The sequence below is a fragment of the Ursus maritimus genome, unplaced genomic scaffold (assembly GCF_017311325.1).
Source record: "Ursus maritimus isolate PB19 unplaced genomic scaffold, ASM1731132v1 scaffold_19, whole genome shotgun sequence".
Lineage (NCBI taxonomy): Eukaryota > Metazoa > Chordata > Mammalia > Carnivora > Ursidae > Ursus > Ursus maritimus.
The window spans coordinates 11,333,410-11,350,136 of record NW_024424341.1 but is presented as its reverse complement, the minus strand read 5'-3'; the positions used below and the strand labels follow the sequence as shown (position 1 = coordinate 11,350,136).

Below are 16,727 nucleotides of genomic sequence, written 5' to 3'. Positions count from 1 at the left end.
AGGGTCAGGAGACAGGCAAGGAGAAAGACCAGGGTCACCAGCGGATGTGGAGCTTGGAAGGCCTTCGAAACCTAGTGACGTAAAATCCTTTGACTCATGACAAAATGGAAGCTGGAAGTCAGTCCCATAAGGGCGAGGTTTTTGTCCTTTTCTATTTTTTTCCTCAGAAGTGTAATTAGTTTTTTCCTATTAAAAAAAGGAATACAAAAATAACTGTGCAGAAAACTGGGAAAATAAGACAAAAAAGAATAGACAATCGAAGACATTAGTAATCCCATCCGCCAAAGAGGGCCACTTTGGCAGCTGACCAGCCTACATGGCCCTGAGCTAACTTTGTCTTTCTCACAGTGGTGCTATGGTCTCTCCACCCCACAGGACACGAACATTCTTCCAAGTCACTGCATATTCTTCCACGTGATTTTGAATGGCTGCCAAGTATGCTTTCATAGGAATGAACCGTAATTTATTTACCCCACGCCAGGATCCCCATTTTTCACAATTAAAAGCTCTGTACAGATGACATTCCTTCAGATGAACCTCTGGCCATGGAAGTTCTGGGTCACAGGGCACATCCCAGGGAGGCCTCCGAGACAATGCCTCATATTGCCGTCCAGGGTTGATCCCCTAGGACTTCACGTCACATCGGAACCAACATCTACCTGGAGGAGCCCTGTTGGCCACTTCAGAAGTTCAGCGTGGTGGCGACGGGTGTGTGAAGGGGACCTTTGCGGTTACACCCTTTACCTCGTAGGTGATTCAGACTGGAACGCCTCTGGAACACAGGCAGCCAGACATGTTTGGGACCCAGTAAGGATTTAGCCCACAGAGCATTACCACAAGCTGGGCAGATGAAGGGAGAGAGGCTAAAGCTAGTCCTCGTCACCCATACCTCACCACTGGCCAGGATTAAAGGTGCCCCTCGTTTACTTTTCCTTCTTGCACATCCTATCCACCGTTTGTGTTCACAGATGCTTTGCCTCACCCTGCATGTTTTATAAGGTTGGACTCCTCTGGAGACAATTATATTCATTAGGACTTTGAGAAAAAAAAAATCCTGGCACCTCTCAAATGTGAGGTGTGAGCTAAGGAATCAATATACTGGCTTAGGGGAGACTTGCAGATCATTTTCTTTGGAATTGAAACATTCTTCCGTCTGATCCCTCCAGTTGTTGGGTTCGTATGGGGTGGAAACGACTGGAAGGATGGTGAAAAACGGATCTTACCCGAGGACTGCACAGCCAAAGTCACTCGGGGGTTAATTTTGGAAAGAGAGGAGGCAGAAATAACCAGCTTCAGCTGAAAAGGAGAAACTAAATTGTGTGTCTTTGATCTTAAGGGGGTGCCTAATGGACTCTCTCTCATCAGTCACGAGAAAAAGGAAAGAATGTAGCAGAGAACCCCAGAAGGTAAGAGCCTGATGTCACCTCTGGGTGGAAGGTGATGTAGAGACAAGGGTCGCCCAACCAAGGTCACGGGCTTCGGGGTAGTGGATGGGGATGGGCTGGAGCCCTGCCTTTCAGGCGACTCATCCATGTGGCAGAAGAGGGGCTTAGTCCTTAGGGAGCAAGAAGAGCCCCCCCCCCCCCAAAAAAAAGGGGAGGTGGCACGGGGAGCCAGGAGCAGGAGAAAGCAGACCTTACTCTTCTCTGTCTGATTCACACTGCTCTTAGGAGGAGATGAGTGGTTGACTTCCACCCCAGGTGCCTGCCCGGGCGGTGGCCGCGACGAGCACGGGCGCGTGGGCGGACACCCCAGGGCCTCTGTGTTTTTATTGAATGTTCTCATCACCTTGACATCCTAGCAGTTTCCCTTTGCTGCACATGTGTCATGCTGAGAATGTGGGTGAGGCTCAGGCGCTGGTTCAGGCGGAAATGGTGCTCTCCTACCTGCCCCGGAATGTGGGCCAGCAGCTTCCGTGTCCCTGGGGGGCCCACCAGGGGAGCACCTGCCAGGCCGCGCTGCTCACCTGCCTGGCACTCCCCCTCCACCCCCACACTGAGGGCATGCCTCTGATGGGTGGGACTTCTCCCAGGTTTCAATTCATCTGTTTTTGCTCTCAGTGGCAACACCACCGGGAAGGCTTGCGAGGATCTCCTTATTACGGATAAACCGCAGGCAGAAGTGATCGCTACCCCACACTTTCCGAGTTCACAGTGGGACCCTTGAGCGTGCCAGACAAAAACAGCAAAGACCTAATTACACCAACAGAAATAACTTACACGGTCACATACCTTCTACCCATGCATCTCCGAGCCGGTTGGCCTTTCACTTCATGCAACAGTGAAATAAAATAGTTTGAGGCTGACATTTCAATAGGTCTAAGATCCTGAATACAGCTGAGCAACTCCCCATACTCTTTCTGGGCCACAACTTCCCCAGCTGGAAATGAAGGTTAATAATTTTGGCTTAACTCCCATACTCCATCCACCACTGCTTCTCAGACATGTAGTGACAAGAGATATTTACAGGGTTTTCCAAAGTTGGCTGATGCCAAGAATCACCTGGGAAACATGTCAAAATCCAAACTCCCAGGCCAAACCCTGAACTTACTAAGTCAGCAGTTCCGGCATGGGCCTGGGTATCTGTAGTTTTAAAGAACTTGTGACTGTATGTTCAGGAAAGCTTGGGAAATGTTGAGGGAATCACCATTGAAATCCTTTAATGTTTCAGAAGGCGCCAAGCTCTGAACACTCCAAGGTGCGTTTATTATTGCTATTATTTCGGACTGGGATTGCCAGCTTTAGCAAATAAAAATACAGGATGTCCAGTTAAATTCAAATTTCGGATAAACAAGGAATAATTTTTTTTTTAGTATAAGTATATCTCATGCAATCTTTGGGTTATACTTATACTAAAAATTTCCTTTACTCTGGCGACTCTGTCAGATGCTGTGTGCCCCATATATTGTGTAATCTGGAAAAGCTTGAGAAAAATCTAACATTTAGGAGAAGAAAGCATGTCAGTGACAGAAGTGTCCATTTTACATTCTCATCTCTAAACCTCTCAGCTTTTAACTTGGTTTCCGCTCGCCTGCTTGCCAGCAAGAGGGAGCCCCAGCCTCTGGCTCGTCTTCATTCTGACAAAACAAACAAAAGCTCTTGCTCCTGAAGAAGACCAAGGAAGCGTTTATAAAGATAAAATGTGAAGATTTTAACTGCATTAAAAAACTGAGCATTCTGCTCATTGGTATCTAATGAGACCGTGGAGAAGGTGCAGACCTTTCCAACTTACAGCGGAGTGACATGCTGATAAACTCATCCTAAGATGAAAATGCACGTAATACGCCCCACCTACGGAACGCCGTAGCTCAGCCTAGCCTACCCTGGACATGCTCAGAACACCTACACTAGCCTGCAGTTGGGCAAAATCATCTCACCCAGAGCCTATTTTATAATAAAGTGTTGAAAATCTCATGCGAGTTACCGAACGTCATCCTGCAAGTGAAAATCAGGTGGTCGTAGGTGTATCGGTTGGTGGTTTACCCTCACGGTGGTGGGGCTGCCAGCATCTCGAGAAGGGGTCCTACCACATACCGCTAGCCTGGGGAAAAGACCCAAACTCAAAATTCTAAGTACAGTTTCTACTGCATGCATGCTGCTTTTGCAAAATCTTAAGAGTCAAAAAAATCAGAAGTCTAACCGTCATAAGCCGGGGACCATCCGTCTAAGTGTTAACGCCATTCACTTGTCAATGTATTTGTTGATTTCAAAATAATTCAAGTAATTTTAAGCTATACACATTTTTTTTTTCCTCTAGCAAAACATCCTGGGCCACTCAGCCCCGTGGTGTGGATGTGCCTCTATCAGATAACGCCTGGAACCAGGCTGAAGGTTCTTCCCAGACCCAGGTAGATATGTACCCGCCTCACGGTTGGAAAGGTTTACAAGAGTGCCAATTTGGAAATCCCACTGTCAATTATAAAACAGACCTCCCCCGCACTGAGAGGGAGGAAAATGCAGAGATGAATATGAAAATCCGAAGGGCGGTATGGTCTAAGAATGAAATGTTTTCTAAATCAAATTAAGCGACACAGTGGAAATTGAGAAGAAAGTCCTTAAGGTGACTTTTGAATGAAAATGAAATGTCTGTTAGTAAGTTACAGAGGTTCAATGATACCAAGTGGCAGCCTTGTATCTCATTAATTTCAAACATAGATTTTTATGTGAGGCTATTTGATTATAATTTGATTATCTGACCCTGTAATTAAAGTTTATTGCCAATTTGGAAGCTTACATGTAAAATGAACTGGTTTTCTTCAAAGTAATATACAATCCTTTGGACTCATTGACTTCTGGTTTTGCATTTAAATGGAAAAGTCAGTTATAACGTGACAAACAGGTTGGGGTTTTGATCATTAATCCTGCTAAAGCAATATTCATAAATTCAATTCTGAATCAGTTGGAATACTTTTCTTTTATTAGTTTCTGTGTTATTAAATGAGATTGTTTCTGACTAATATATTTCTGGACTCAAACTGTAGCTGGGAGCTGTTATTCAAATCAAATAACATGCCCCTTACTTGTGCCTCAGACTAATAAATGCCAACTTGTGATACATTTGCAAGAGACTGTCAGCAATATTAAAGAAGGCAATAATGCCATGGAGGTCTTGAAGTGAGCTGATTTTTCTAAGGGCTGATATCCGTCATTTTTCTTAAAAACAAAACAAAACAGAGATTCAAACCTTTTAGTCTTAAAGCCAAAAGCATACTTTGATTCCTAAACCGAATTCGCGAACACTTTAAGACATTGGAATTAGAAAACTCGTAACTTTGGGGTCCTGAGTCAGAGAAGTAGGAAGCTGATTTCAGAGCAAAATCGAAGTGGTATCAGGAGAAAGTGCTTTAGCTTGGAAAACGGGTGCGTCTCTCTTTCCAGTACATGGGTGGGAAGGAGAGGCTACACTGCTTTTGAAATTAGAAAAACTATTCACAAATCATTGCTGGATTCCCAGAGCAAAATCGGGTCCTTGAGACCCTCTTCCCTGACCCCATTTTACAGATGAGGAAACAGGCCCAGAGAAAAGTTAGCTGGCCGGGGTTACAGTGAGCTGAAGGTAAGTCCCAAATGGAAACACTCCCTGTAATTGTTTTCTGACAATTTTCCTACCATCCAGCCCGCAAAAGGCTCAGGAATTTGTGTGGAAAGTTCCCCGGGGCAAGCACCAGAGGCCCAGTGCTATCATTCTGGCTGTCTGACCTTCAACAAATCGCCTGAACACCATGAGCCCCCAACCCCCTCAGCTGGAGCTCCTTCCTGCCCTTTCTCCTTGTTTTCGGAAGGAACCCAGAGCCGGTAAGTCATCTGTAAGGGTCAGGTGCTCACCTTTTTAAGTTCAAATGCTTTATTGAGGTACTTAAAGTGTATTAGATGTTTTTCCTAAATATTCGTGGGTGGGTATTGCTAGGGTTCCACCTTGCCACGTGATCGCCAGGGGCCAGAATGGTCTTCTCACGGCCCCAAAAGGAAATTGTTCCAGCCCCTTCCTAGCATGCTGGAGTCTCCAAGTTTCTTTCAAGAAATCTTAGAATCTGCCCTTTGCTACCAGCTCCTCTCTTGCCTCCCACACCCTCCCTTCAGCTGGGCCACGCTCTCGGGTCCCAGGCGTGGGCTGCTCGATCCTCAGGTGAGAACGCCTTCCTGATGCCACGTGGAACAGTGGCCAGGTGTGGGGACTGACCAAGCGCCGACCCGGGAGAGCGCTGCCGAGGCAGGTGCCGTCCATGATTGTTACCATGGAAGCGGGCGCTGCTCTGAGCATTTGCTTAGTGCTTGCTGGCCCTCTCCTAGTGATTTGCATTAGCCCACCGCCTCCTCCCAACAGTTTAAAAGCCAGCGTTGTTAGCACCCTGGTCAGTAGGGAGGAGATCGAGGCTGGGTGAGGGTGTGCGTGGCCGTCTGTCTTCTATCCCTCGGGCCCTGCAGGTTTGTTCTGAAAGACCGGTGGAGAGAGCTTCCAGGAAGGAGGTAGTGTGAAAGTTGCCGGCGGTAAGTGAGACTCCGGAAGGGGGTGGGCGGAGTGTGGACTCTGGGATGTCTGACCCTGAGTCTGTTTCAGCCTGAGCCCCGTTCCCCAGGGGGATTTGCCTTCGTTGAACCTCTGGTAGGTGCAGACTTCTCCCTTCCCGCCCACTATGGTATGAAAGAGCCAGATCTGGCTGGTCCCAAGACTTCGGTGTGGGCTGCTCCGGGCAGGAGATGGCAGTCCCCGTCTGTGGCGTTGTCCTTCGAAGGACATCTGTCCTGCACGGTGTCTGCTAGGGAGCAGGTGTAACCACCCCGCTGATACTGAATGCTCAGGTCTCCTCACTGCCTCTTTGGGGGGGAGGCTCCCCACCCATGTGACCACACTCCCAGCCCAGCTGTGGCAGGTATTGGCAGTCCCCCACCCCCCACCACTGACCCCGGGTGGCTAAAGAGGTATGACCTCATCTGTGGTGGTCTTGGAGGTACCAGCCCCACTTCCAAGCAGGTTGTCACAGGTGTTCTGAGCTGATGGGGTCTCTCATTAACCTAAAAGAACAGAGGTGACTGAAGTCCCAGGAAGCCCAGACCTAGCTGGTCACTGGTATCACGGGGTGGGGGCTCTTACAAGATGGCGGCTCTCAGGCCTTTCTCTGCCTCGGTGGTCGTGACTTTGCCACTCAGCGAATGTGTGTGCCCTCCACACAATTGTGTATCTGCGTATGGACAGCCACAGGACTACACACCCTGCCCTTGTGAAAAAAATATAATTTCCATATGTTTTGCAGGGTGAATTTAGTGGTAGTTTATTCACAAGGTTGTGCAACCCCCACACTAATTCCAGGACATTTTCATGATCCCCACAATGCTCCGCACCTTGTGAACGGAGAGTGGAGTCAGAGTAGACACTCCGTGTGGGTCACGATGGTGTCAGCGCTTACCGAGCGCTTACCGTTTACCAGCTACCGTGCGTGGTGCTTTATGTATTTCGGTCAGTCTGTGTCGCACCCGGGGACGCGTGGACCATGCTCTCCTCCTTTGGTTTATGAGGGAGCCGAAGTGCAGAGAGAGCGAGTGCCCCAATCGTGGGATCTTCCCCTCCACTGCTTCTAATGGGTCTGTTCCCTGTGAAGTATGGAAAGCTCTCTCCGTGCCTGCCATTGTGGCTTTTTTTCCCCTTCATTGTTTTAACTGTGGTAAAATATACACAACGCCAAGTTGATCACTTCCACCATCCGTACGTGTCCAACTCAGCGGCGTGCGTGTATTGTCAGAGTTGTGCAACCATCCCACCATCCATCTGGAGAACGCTTGCATCCTCCCGCACAGAAACTCTGTACTCCTTCAAATGACCCTCCATTCGCTCCTTCCCCCGGCCCTTGGTAACCTAGTCCACGCTGTCTCAATGAAACTGCTGCTTCTAGGGATCTCCTACACGCGGAATTCCATAGTGTTCTTCCTTCCGTGTCTGCCTTATTTCACTCGGCATAGCGTCCTCCGGCTCCGGGTTCATCCATGTTGCTGCGGGGTCAGGAGGCCCCTGCCTTCTAAGGCTGAATAATACCCCATTGTGTGGACATACTGCGTTCTTCTTTATCCATTCATCACTGCGAGACAACGGGGTTGTTTTCCTTTTTTGATGCTAGCCGGCCTGATGGGTGTGACCTGGGTGTGAAGTGGTATCTCCTTGTGGTTTTGACCTGTGTTTTCCTCGTGACTGCTGATGTCGATGGAGCGTGGGGCTTCTCCTGCAGCTGACCTATTTGTAAAGGTCACAAAGGGGAGAGGAGGAGTAGGTTTTGCGGGATAGAAAGTCATCCGGACAAAAGGGGGCCAACCTGATGATGAGCGAAGGCCTACATCTGAGGCGAGTTTACCTCTTTATTTCTGAACTTTCTGAACCACTCTTCTCCGCCTCAGCGGCCTCTGAGAATCACCTGCAGTGATTCTTAAACCATGCAGGCCAGTCACACCCCTAGAGCTTCTGCCCCGAGCAGCCCAGGTGGGTCTGGCATCAGAGGTTTCTGGAGCCCCCCCCCCCCAGGTGATTCCCATGGGCAGCCACTGCTCCAAGCAAACTTCGTCAGCAGGCATCACCCATCGCCCTCCCAGCTGCCTTAGAAAACTACACGCCTCCAAGGGGGGTGTGTGTGTGGCAGGTTTATTGCAGTATCCCTCACCTACCACATCAATTCTAGAACATTCTCATCACCCCAGAAGAAAACCCCATGCCCTTTAGGCATCACCTCCCCCATCCTATCCTCCTCCCAGCCCCTGGCTACCACTAATCTGCTTTCTGTCTCCACGAACCTGCCTGTTCTGGATGTCCCATATGAATAGAATCCTAATATGTGGCCTTTTGTGTCTGGCTTTCCCTTAGCACAGTGTTTCCCGCTCTGCTGTAGCACACATCCTTGCTTCATTCCTGGGTATGGCTGGAGCCTACGCTCCGTTTTGGACGGTTTGGATATGCCGCCTTTTTATTTAGCCAGTCATGAGTTGGCGGTCATTCGTGTTTCCACCTTTTGGCGACGATGAACATGGTTGTACGGGTTTGTGGACCTTCCAGCCTTCGAAGGCACCTCTTTACTCAGTTTGTCCCCTTACAGGGGAGGCACAGCTCTAATTTTTCATGGGGGAGGGGAAGAAATCAGAAACCCCAAATCCTAGGTCTTTAAACTTAAAAAAACTCCAAAATTTTCACAGCTTTTGCATGTTCTGTGTAACTACTGTTCTGCAGACTTCTGAAAGATTTTATTTTAGAGCTGGAATGCGTACACGAGTAGGGGGAGGGGCAGGGGGAGAGGGACAAGCAGACTCCCTGCTGAGCACAGAGCCTGATGCGGGGCTCTGTCTCAGGACGGTGAGATCATGACCTGAGCCAAAATCAGGAGTCGGATGCCTAACCGTCTGAGCCACCCAGGCTCCCTCTGTTTCGTAGACTTGAACCACTTGGAGGCTCAAAAATCTCTCCATCGTCTCCAGACCATACTTAGCCCAGCTCCTTCCTTCGGTGTGCTCCTTTCTCCTCCTCAGAACTTCAGACAAAGCTCATTGGCGTGGTAACAACAACCGTGATGACGGCTGCCCTCCCTTCTCCCCCTTGCTCACTCTTACACCTCCGTCGGGCGTGACGTGTGCCAGAGCCACCAAGCCCGCTGCAGGAGTAACTGAGAACGTCTGGCAGGGGCGCAGAGATGGAGAAACCAGAAACCATCTGGTCTCTGGGAGCCCCGTCAGGGGAAGCAAGGGAACCACCTCTGAAATAACTATAATGCATGTCAAATTGAACGTTTCCCAAAGTGTTGACAGCATGTCGGTAACACACAGATACAGCATCAAATAGCACTGAATCAGCAAAGGACGAAGTTGTTCCCTTCTCCGTGATCTTTGAAGCCTTCAGATGAAGCAAGGAGAATGGCTTAGTTGGGTGCTAATAGGTCTATAACGCCTCTCTTCAATCTTGCCTCTTAAAAAAACAAAACACAGATGTAGGTCCAAGTCTCCAACCCTAGTGGTGTTGAACCAGAAATTGCTTTCATTTTATTTTATACTTGGCTTCGAATGGACGAGTCTCCCTGATTTCCACCTTCCCACCCTTAGTGGAAAATTCTGGACCTTTATGTCCATCATCCTGACATAAAGTTTACTTTTCAAATAAACAGACTTAAGTTTAAGTTTATAAACAAGTTCATTTGAAGGAAAAGATTAAACAGTTGAGCAGGTGGCCGGCAGATGTGACAGAAATCAGGAAGGTGGTATCCGAATGGCCCTGGGACATAGGCACGGGTGTGCTCAAAGGGCTAAGGAAGCCCCCAGCTCTCCCTGGGAACAAGCAGGGGCATGTCCTTAAATCACAGGACGATGGCTAATAATAAGGGGCACGAGAGATTAGGTCCCAGCCCCAACTTGTGCAGGTGAGGGACACTGAGGCTTTGACGCTTGGAGGGTCTGGGGTCACAGAGGTGTCGGCGGGGAGCCAGCACGGGGCTCTGGCTATGGATTTGCTGCTGTAGATCGTATCGGTCCTGCGCTGGCTTATGCATATCATGGCTATGTCACGTCGCAGGACATTCTCTTCCCAGCTGATCTGACAAAGTAGACCACTTTGCTTCCAGTAATGTGACCAATGAGTACTGGGAGTTGTATGGTTCTGTCTCCACCACTTGGAGTTGTATGGTTCTATGCTCCACCGATAAGGCTTATTTGTGGAGAGTGATAGAAAGTTCTCTTTCTAGGGCGCCTGGGTGGCACAGCGGTTAAGCGTCTGCCTTCGGCTCAGGGCGTGATCCCGGCGATCTGGGATCGAGCCCCACATCAGGCTCTTCTGCTATGAGCCTGCTTCTTCCTCTCCCACTCCTCCTGCTTGTGTTCCCTCTCTCGCTGGCGGTCTCTATCTCTGTCGAATAAATAAATAAAATCTTAAAAAAAAAAAAAAAAAAGAAAGTTCTCTTTCTAGAAGTAAGATGATGACGTAGTCCTAACTTCTGCAACTATCTGTTCTGCTTCTTAAATATTTCCAGTGTTCCTTTCAGACACAGGGTAAGACTCCTTCCTGGCCCCTGCTAGGTTTGGGGATGATTTGTTACCCAGCGTAGATAACGGGTGCAAAGTCTGGTTCCTACCCTGGGATAATGCATCAGCAACACACCCACGTGGTTGTCTGTCTTTAGTGCTGAGCGTACATCATTAAAGGGTTGTGCCATGTTTATGTATCCATTAGCAGTGGAGCATTTGAATTTTTCCCTATTTGTTGGCAATTATGAATAAAGCTACCAGGAACCATGATCTTTGTATTCAAATGGCTCTTAACATAAAATGGGTAGATCTTCAAGTCCTTATGTGGTTTGGCTCCTGTTATTGGGCACTTCTCCCTTCTCAGGGCCCCTTCCCTAGCTCACGTGCTTCCCTCCTAAGCTGGCTTGGATCTGGCCCTTTGACCCGGCTGGCTCTCAGTGCCTCCTCAGGGGCCCTCCCTGACCTCTACGTAAATTCACCCTCCCTCCCCAGCAGGTGTCCTGCATCACCTCACCTGGGTCTTCATAGCCCAGACAACAATCTCTACTCGTCTACATGTTTACTACTTCATCTCCTCCTCCTGGAACCTACGTTCCAGTATGGGGCCTTGAGAGGGGAGAGAACTTGTCTGCCTTTCCAAGGTTTTAGCTCATATTCTGGTGTTTAATAAGTATGTTCTGATGGAATGACGGGATAAGTGAATACATAAAACTAGAAACGTAGTCTAGGTTTGGCTTCTCTGAGTCTTGAGTGCCCAGTTACAAAGTTTGCTCTGAGCATGGGCAATGGAAAAACTGTTCAAAATGGTACCTTGAGAAAATCATCTTCATTCAAAATAGTTTTGGTTACACTGGGCTATAAAGAAAGCAAGGATTAGTATACATATATCTTATAGACACAGAATAGCCTGCATTGTGGTTTCCAATTCTGTTAACTGCCATTTCCCTGTGTTCTTACGTTCGCATTTAAGATATATCGGACTGATTTTTTTTTTTATCCCTTGAAATTTCTCAGAATTTAAAGACCTATTATTCCAAAAAATATATAGCCTGTTTGTTTTTCCTCCGACCAGTATTTAAAATTAAATAGGGAATGATATTATCGTTGTGTGTGTTCTGGAACAGAGGGGCATAAAATACATTGATGGGTGTGTATCTCACTTTTACTAGCGGTAGGGGTATGTGTGTAAAGACACAAACAGCATGTAACACTCTGGTGTATCACCCTGTAAACCATAAATTTTTTTAAATGATGGTCTCTTACAATGGACTCCCCTAGAATAACAGCAAACAAAAATGTTTTATTCCAAGATTAATAGGCAAAGCAGAAATCACTTAAGTCATCCCTGGTTTCTGCCTGTTAGCAAATCTGTAACAGAACACACAAAAGGTGTTTTTTTAACTTAATACAGTGATGTGAGGTGTTTGGAGTACCCCGTTTAACAGTGTTCCCTGGAACCCATTAAATAGATATATATTTATATAAATATACAGAGATATAGATAAACATATACATAGGGGGAAGAGAAGGGAGAGACAGGGAAAGGGTGAGAATCTTAAGCAGGCTCCATGCCCAGTGAGGAGCTCGACAACATGGGGCCCAATTCCGTGACCCTGAGATCATGACCTGAGTCGAAATCAAGAGTTGGATGCGTAACCGAAAAAGCCACCCAGGCTCTCCCCATTACAAAAATATTTTAAAGAAATATGGAAGGCCCTTCAGTGGGCCCATCTCCCACATAAGTCCACACTGACCCCACACAATGTTAGCAAGGGCCTACCCCATGTCCCAGAGAGACTGCCGGGACTGAGCGCATGCTGTCAGAGCGGACGTGCTCTCCAGCCTCCTAAAGCTTACAGTCTGGAGCCATCACAAGGACCGCGCCAACCTAGTCCCAGTGGAGGGGACTCCAAGTCGTCTGGCTTTTTCATAATCTCATGTAGGCTTGCTCATAGAAGCCAAGCGTGGCTCACGTGGGCATCTCAGGAGTCCTGAGGCGTCAGGTCCTCAGGCGTCAGGTCCTTTCTGAGTAATCTTGAGACCGCATGTGGCTCAGGACCTGTGGCTGCCCGTGGGTGGCTGCCTAGGTGAGGGGAATTTCCAGTGGGAGGGGCGAGGGGGGGCTTGGCAAAACAGCCTCTTTGACAACCCACGTGTAACAGGAGAAATATCTTTAGCAACGTGAATCCCCTTTTCTCTTTGGCCTTTCTGAATGTGATGCCGTGGAGAAGCTGGATGGAGGCATCCGTCTTACCTGGGGCAAAAGGAAAGGTCACCATTGTTTACAGAAAAGGTACAAGAAAAAGAGAATTGACGTTCAAAATCGGTTTTGCATGGCAAGCCAGGCTTGTGCTGGGGACATTTTCTGGGTTGTCTCTTTGGTTAGCAGATCAAGAGCCAAGCTTGGAAGCAGCAGTGTCTGGGGGTCTCCCAGAGTGGAGGTCATACCCCTGTGGCCCTTGACCTGTGTGGTCTGTTGTTCTGGGACAAGAGAATAGGATGCAGAACTGTTACTTTCAACCGTGTTTTCCATAATGCAGAGGAAGAAATGCATTTTACAGTTTTAACTAGCAAACACACACACACACACACACACACACACACACACAAAACCCATTTCAGAGAACAGTTCTTAGCCTTGTTTTATGTGGTAGTTTTCTCACTTTTAAAATTCTTTGTCTTTTTGATTAATGTTAGTTGGGAAGCACTGACTTTATTTCATCCCCCACCAATGGGTCATGGCTCACAGTTTGAAAAACACTAAGCTGCAGGAATTGAATTGGCCTTGGCAGATTTTGGAGGAGGAAGGTGGGAGGCACAGAGAGAAGAAAGCATCTGTGTGTCTCTATCTCCCTGCTCCATACTCTGGCCTGGAGAGGGAAAGATGTGGCCAAAAGGAATGGGGGAGGTATTTCTGCGCCAGCTCCCCCGAGAACCCTGGAAACAGATCCCCGCCTCTGCACAGACCTGGGTTAGGCCACAGCACAGTGAAGTGGGTGGTACATGGTCTGGCAGAGGAGCACAGCTTTCCAGAGCGGCCTTCCATTCCATTCTGTCATGGCGTGGGTGCAACCAGGAGCCTTCCCCCCCATCCAGGAGGGACAAGGAGACTCCATGGCAGAAGCTGACCGGCCTGCCTCCACCAGAAGGTTGTAGGTGGGAGGGGCGTCTACCTGCCAGAGATGAGGCTGACCGGGCCAAGGGGCCCAGATCACTAATTCCAACACCAGAATGCCAGCAAGGTGAGCAGTAGCCAGGGGTCAAGGGCCACCTTCACAGAGAGGCAGACCCTCAAGACACGTGCCATCACCCACCCCGTTCACTCAGGTGCTGCCTCAGAACAGAGCCAGCTGGAGAGGCGGTAGTCTGAGAAATCAGCCCAAGTTATTCTCCCAAAAAAGGTAGAGAATTGCCTAGAGAATTAGTTAGAATTATTGTATTAGGTTGGACTTAATTTGGCCTCCCCCCTTCCTCTTGCTTTGCACCGAATTCCGATTGTGAAGACTAGATATTTGCTAGATTAACTATGATCTGTGTCCATATAGGGTCATGCCAGTAAACAGGGCAACAACCCAGATGCTTGTAAAAAGTGCACTCTTCCCCTCCCCCCTCCCAGGACCTTGCCAGGAGTCCGGGACCTGCTGCTGAAATGTCTATAAACAGGCGGGTGGAGAAGGAGCCTTGATGTAAAGTGTTTGCCAATTTCCCCGGTGTAAATACCGCCTGCTTGGTCAATTTCACACAACCAGCCAGGTCACGGATTCGCTTAGGAAGCTGGCCAGCCTGAGTCACCTGCCTCCAGCCCATCAGGCTCCCTGTCCACCTTGAGTTTAGAGGCCAGACTTGTGGATCTGCCCATGACAGCGAGAAATAAAACCCTTCTCTGGACGCGGGTCCACTTGGATGGCCCCTCAGTTCGGCAGGTCTCCCAATTCCTGGCTTTCTCCTCCAGGCTTCTCTTGTGGGAGAACTTCAGAGCCTGCCCACCCACCATCCAGCCAGGACTCTCGTTCCAGCCAGCCCGACTGACAGAAACAGAGCAAACCAGCCCCTGGAGGGAGCTCCAGAGGTCATCGCGGCCGGCCCCCTGCCTTCAGGCGGGTCTCCCCTTAAAACGCCCTAGACAGAGCCCGCCTGGTGCTGGCCCGTTTGCTCCGAGCGCCCCGAGCAGCCGCGTAGAGTTTTGTGCTGACTCCGTGGAGCCGTGTCGGGGCCGCGAGCCGCCCGTTCATAAGGGAGTCATTAGTGCAATGCCGCCGCGCGGAGGGCCCGAGGCCTGTGGCAATTAATCACCTCTCCTCCCCGGCAGCGCCAGCTGTCTCAGATGCAGCCACCCTCCAGGTAGCCCTGTCATTGTCCCCAGAGAAGGCAGGTGGGTGAGGGGCCACCTGAGCGAACGCCAGCCCGCAGTCCTCCCAAATAAAAAAAAAAGAAAAATATTATTTTTTTTTGAGTATTCAAATATTTCTCACTTACTTTCCAGAGTCTGTTATTGGTATAAAGGTTGAAGCTCAGGCAGCTTAACCGTTCTGCGGAATGACCTTTAGTTTTAATATTAATATATTATCGTAAAGTCTGTGCGAATCACAGATGCAATTTTGGTATTCATATGAAATGCCATACGCTGAACCCATTGCAACTTTTTTTTTGGGGGGGTGTCCCCCTCCCGCCCCTCCAGGAGGCTGCCAACGAGGAGAATTAATATGCGTCATCTTCCTCTCCCCTTTATTTACTCAGAGAGGGTGGCCGGGCAACTTTATCAAGAGTAACATTATCAAGAGCTTTTCTGCAAGCTGCTTTATCATATTCACATCCGCGTCTGCTCGACACTTGTCAGTGTCAATCAAATCGCAATAATACGCAGATGATTTGCTCATTTGGTTTAATAAAATCTTTCTGCTTATTTGTGCCGGCTCCATTACAGCACGTAATTGCTGTGCGGCCGAGGTGCCAGGCAGCTAGTTGCCTGGGGGATAAGAGGAGACCGTCGCTATATGAAGGATTTGTTTCTTTGCCTCTGTCTCTCCCCAGTCACTCATATTCCTAAAATTAATATTGTATTTGAATCCAGCCCTGCTATTCTTATGCAGGCTAACGTTGTTATTACTTATTATTTGGATGTGAAGTCATTTATTTTTAGTTTTATGTCCAAGCTGTCAAGCTAAATTTCATTGTGAACTGCCACATACAATTTTTAACTGCCATTTAAAACGAGATTCAAACTCTAAATTATGGAGTGAGCCCGTTCAAAGGGCCGGCCTGACAGGGAGTACAGCCGGGAGCCCCGCTTTCCCTGCAAATCAAAGGGGCTCCCGGTGATTATTTCTGTGGGAAGGATAAGCGCCCGGCCTTAATACCTGACCACCTTGCTGGTGGCCGGACACCCAGGTGGGTGCGCAGGGGGCCCCTGGAAGGTCTGTCTCCTCTTGGGGAGAAGCAGGTGGGGCCTGCGTGGCCAGCGAAGGCAGGCTTGCAGAGACTGACCTGCCGTCGGGCCTGGGGGGCTGCCGGGTAACCCCCCTCAGGAGACAGGCCTCTCCTGGAGTGTGGCTGGGGAGAACCCACAGTGCATTTGAAAGCGGTCCATGGTTTTGCTTTGGGATTCCCACAAAGGATGCTTTTTCTTGCGGAGCACAGACATTTCGTTAGTTTTATCTCGCCAGCTTTGACGCTTTACCTTGCTGGCTCACCTCGAGCCTGGTCATGTGGGCTAGCGACAGACCCGGGGACCGCGTCCCCCACGACACACGCTCACATCCAGTGTAAGGGAAACAAATGTGCTTTACGTGAATCTGCTCATTAAACAGCCGTGAAGACACCATCTGGGGTCAGTCTCATGCCTGTCCTGCTGATGACAAATGAAGACGCTGAGCTGTAGGCCGTGACAGCGAAGGCTTGGAAACTCCAGATCTAGCCCACAGGGGCAAACAGAAGGGGCTTCGCCAGGAGGAGGCCCGAGAGCGAGCCAGGGCTGGGAGGAGGCAGCTGCCACCAGCAGCCCTGGGACAGCCATCGCGTCCCCAAGTGCCACCAAGGAGCTGGGCTTTCTTTGCGAGGAACCGAGCTGCAGATGCAGCCCGGGGAGGGCTCCTGTCTCCGCCCTCCTCAGTACATCTTAGGTTCGCAGCCAGGGGCTCCAGTGAGGTTTCTGGGCCCTTTGTTACAAAGTGTCAGTGCTTGGAAACAAACAGGGAAGATCTCAACTCGTGCGCGGCTCCCAGCCTTGGTCCCTGCTCAGACCGACCA

At 49.2% G+C, this 16,727-nt stretch overlaps 1 long non-coding RNA gene across 1 annotated transcript in view; it reads left to right on the top strand.

The window, feature by feature from the left end:
- Nucleotides 1–1,319: 1,319 nt before the first annotated feature.
- LOC121103364 overlaps nt 1,320–16,727 on the top strand; it is a 16,356-nt gene continuing 948 nt past the window's right edge. Inside the window, exons 1-3 of the long non-coding RNA XR_005835532.1 lie at nt 1,320–1,406; nt 3,757–3,847; nt 5,116–5,294. This is a non-coding gene — a long non-coding RNA (uncharacterized LOC121103364). The remainder of the gene's footprint in view (nt 1,407–3,756; nt 3,848–5,115; nt 5,295–16,727) is intronic.